The sequence below is a fragment of the Charadrius vociferus genome, unplaced genomic scaffold, assembly GCF_000708025.1.
Source record: "Charadrius vociferus isolate BGI_N301 unplaced genomic scaffold, ASM70802v2 scaffold822, whole genome shotgun sequence".
Classification (NCBI taxonomy): domain Eukaryota; kingdom Metazoa; phylum Chordata; class Aves; order Charadriiformes; family Charadriidae; genus Charadrius; species Charadrius vociferus.
This window is the reverse complement of record NW_009647481.1, coordinates 922-5,084: the sequence shown is the minus strand read 5'-3', so window position 1 is coordinate 5,084 and position 4,163 is coordinate 922.

Genomic DNA, 4,163 nt, shown 5'->3' with positions numbered 1-4,163 from the left:
CTCCGGGCCGCAGTGTCAGCAGCTGCCAGGAGTCGGCGCCATCGGCTACCGGAAAGCGCTATTCAGCGTTCAGGTTGGCGAGTTTTCTCATACCCGCGGAAAGGCGATCCAAGCAGCTTTGTTCAGTAGTGGAAGTGAAGAAGCTGCTGAGGAACGCGTCACCGAGTGGTGGAGGAGCGCGCAGACTTCGTACAGCAGAGTACAGGTAAGTACAGCAAATGTCTGATATTCCAACAGCTTCTGCTATTACTGCGGGCTGTCTTTCCCCGGCTCTTTTATTTCATTTCTACGAGCTCTGAGAAGCAGCAGCTACAAAGTACTTCAAAGGAGAAGCTATGGTAGAAAGGAAGCACCACACCCGCCGTTTTCCTTGAGGAGATTCTTGATTATATCCATTTTATTTTATATACCTCTCAGAGTGGGAACATGGCAAGCATTATTCTGTACTGCAGCAGTGTTGGTACATGCTCCCAGTTTTACAAATCATGGAGATCATCACACCTTCTTGCTCTGGAACTGGGAAGACAGACCTGTTTAAACATTTCTCCAAAATTACTTCTTTCAGTGAACGGGTGAGTATATAGATATAATAACACAGACGGGCAGCAAAAAGGTACCCATGCTCCCAGGATACTTGAATTACCAGTGTGCTATTCCGAGAATTGTAGAGGAGTGGTATACTCCTCCGTGGTGATGCCTGAGGTGTACGCAACATCAGCTACCTTTCCCAGGACAGTCAGAGACTTGTAGAAAAAAAGACAGCAAAAAAAGTCACAAGAAGAAAACTCAGAAGGGCAGCACTGAAGAAGGCAGTTTACACAAACACAGCGATGTGTGCTTCGCACCGACACTACACAAAACGTGGGGGAATCTCAAAATGAAAAAGATAAAACCCTCTTGAGTGCGATGCCTATGAAAAAGTACTTGATCCTTCTCGGTGCCTGTTTGTACGATAACACCACCTCTCAGCAACACTCAAAGCAAATCACAGAATGCAAGACCAAGAGGACCAAAAAAAAAAAAAAAAAGAAAAAAAAAAAGAAAAAAAAGCTTTGTTCGTGACCAGGGAGAGAGCAGGGGGACATTATGACCAGCTGAATCATTTCAAGTGCTACACAGCTCACGAGTTTGGAAACTATAGGTACAGCAGACTTTCCTAAAACTCCTATTGTTCCAAACGAGATAACTCCATGGATGATTACTGTGTCCATTCACAGGACCCTGGTGATCATCCAGTTCCCGATTATGCCACCCTCTCTGTTCCCTCAAAAGATACAAAGACACAGACTACAGGACTCAGTTTCCCCTTCACAAGCTTCTTCTCCTGCAGCCGATACCAGCAAACGATCGCTTGGCCACAATATCGCTGTAAGAACAGGCTTTTCCTTGCTGTTCTCACAAAGAAGTAGACGCACTCTGCTTCAGATGGAGTAACACATACAAGAGGGTCACCTACCCATGCTGAGCAGGTGTTTACACAGAATCTTACCTGTCCTCAATGGCTGTGATTGCATTATTGGGGTACAGCTTATGTGCATTTCAAATACTTAACGTTAAATTAATATCTTGTGTTGTAAGACAATAGTGATAAATGAAGCAATGAACGACAGACTTTTAGAAAAACCTTTTACTAATAAGCTGTTCACAATGAAAATACCTATGTATGTCTAATAGTCCAATCCTGTGAGTAACTGCCGAGCAAGAAATAAACATTATAACGACATTAGGACATACTGTCGCTATACCCGCGGATACACCACTCCCTCTAACTACACCTGAAAGAGATGAAAAATGCCTCTAGGAGTGTAATGATCCCTTGGGGATTAACCCTTATTTGGCAGAAGACTCCACAACGTTGCTATGTGAACAGGCTTCTCGCAGTCAGCAAGGTCATTCTCACAAAACAGAAGGAGAAAACAACCCTTCTAACCAGTATCGCTACTAAGAACGCATGCTACTCTGTTCCTCACACAGTTTGCATCGATTGTAAATACTTAGCATCAAAAGATCAACACTGCTACAGAAGGGATAACCGTACAAAACAAGCTGTAAGGCAACATAAAAAACACTATTGAAAAACCCTTCACAGCAAGAGTATCTTGACGTTTCTTGAATGTTCTTGAATGTTCATGCTGTCTGCAAAGCACCCCAGCAGAAGCCGCATAAATATTCTCTACTTTCTAGCACTTCACCCATAGTTTAAAGGCCTAAGAAAAGACTTTCAGAGTCTATAAGCACATTCATTCTGGAAACATGCAGTTCTTAAACTCCGCTTCGTCTTTGCAAGAGCACAGCGGAGGCTCGCTACCAAGACAACCAACCAGTGCTCAAGTATTTTAGAATTTCACACTTATCAACAAGTAGTTGCACTCCTCTTCCACCCTCTTCCACAATCCGTGGCATGGAGCTCACTTTTGACCAAATCAAGGAAATTACTGCAAGCAATAAAGAATTTGCAGGAACTCCAGGAATGGTTTCCCGGTTGAGGAAGAAATACCTCCAGCGTGGAAGACACACACTGTATTCTGGTACACAAAACTGACACTGCTGTCAGTACTGGCTGAGGAACACACTGCGTGAAGAACTTTCATAGGTGAGACAAGTTTAAGACCCGCCCCAAAGCGGGACCAAGCGGCTCTACTTTCATTTCCAATAATGGCTTACATTCATCCTAAATACTGGCTGTTAAGTGAAAACGATGCATAAAAAGTGAAAGGTGATAAGTGAACAGAAGACGAACTTGAGAAAAATACCCCAACACGCCGTTCATGATAAAAATCATTTTGTATTTGTTACAGTCCGTTGTTATAAGTAAAACTATTATTAAGAGAACAAAGTACTTTGTTCCTCATGCTCTGCTTTCAATGATAATAGATAATAATACATAAATAATAAACTATATAAAATCAAGTGCACCTACACGCATGAGGAGGTAATGACATGAAAAAAGGAATATGACTGCATAAAAACTACAAATTATTAACCCATCATGGAAAATGACACACAGGGCCCTTAACAGTTTGTTTCAAGACAATCTCGTCCTACTCAAGCACATGTGCTGTCGGGAAGATACCTGACCCTGCTAATAACGAAAACTAAATTTCCATTTGCTAATACTGAAACACATCCACTCAGAATAGATAACACTGACAGAAAAATTGGTATTACACATGTCGGGACAAAATGAGAAACGACCTGGCTTAGACCTGGTGATCACGACCTGCTGACAAGAACACAAAGCCCCGCTTTAACCAAGCTTAAGCCAACAGCAACCCAACTTCTCCTGACTCCCACACCAAGGGCAAATCGGAGCAACAACCCCACCTTCACCTCCCCAGAGCGAGAGGCACCAGCACACAGCGCGGTATTCAATGAAGCTTTGCCTTCCTTGTAACTAAACTGCCCTACGCTGGACACGGAAGACGGTGGAGTGGGAAAGGGTAGAGAAGTAGGAGAGGGAAGCGTCTTGGAGCACGTGTGGTCTGAGGAACTAACCAGGGGAGCGTCGGGGTCCGCACGGCAGGCGCTGACAGGGTCCTCCCCGACATTTCTTTGCTCATCACACTAAGTTGTAAAATGTTCTCAAGTGCATAAGCGACATGCAGCTCCGATAAAGACCCACCCCTCAAAGTATCACCTTAAAGGCACCGTCATCCTACTCCAGCCCATAGGCAACTTTGAAAATAGACGATGCTCAAACCTTAACCTAAAGTGTATGTTTATGCTCAAAACCTGCCATTGATGGGAAAAATCATGCAACAGGAAAGCTAACTGATGAACCCACAGCTTGGCCAGTTGGAATCTGATCAGTGTGATGTCCAAAACTAAGACACCCTCAGACTCATTTTATGTCGTTCAGTAATGAACCGTGGGAATTAAAAAAACACGGGCCTTGTCTTCTACCAGTACCTCCTCACACACAGCACCCCCAAGGCTCTCATTAAACACACCACAGCTCACATCATTGTCATGGATCTCCATAATTTGCAGACCCAAAGAAAATTGCACAGCCATATTCTCTTTAACATGGACAATATTTGTCTTCTCACCAGGAGGATGTGACAAGCAAGGGCATTTGTCCGGGTAACATTTAAAGGAAACATGACTCTGAAAGATTCTCTCTTTACAGCTGTCAACATGAAAGACATGTAGGGGACAGTCAG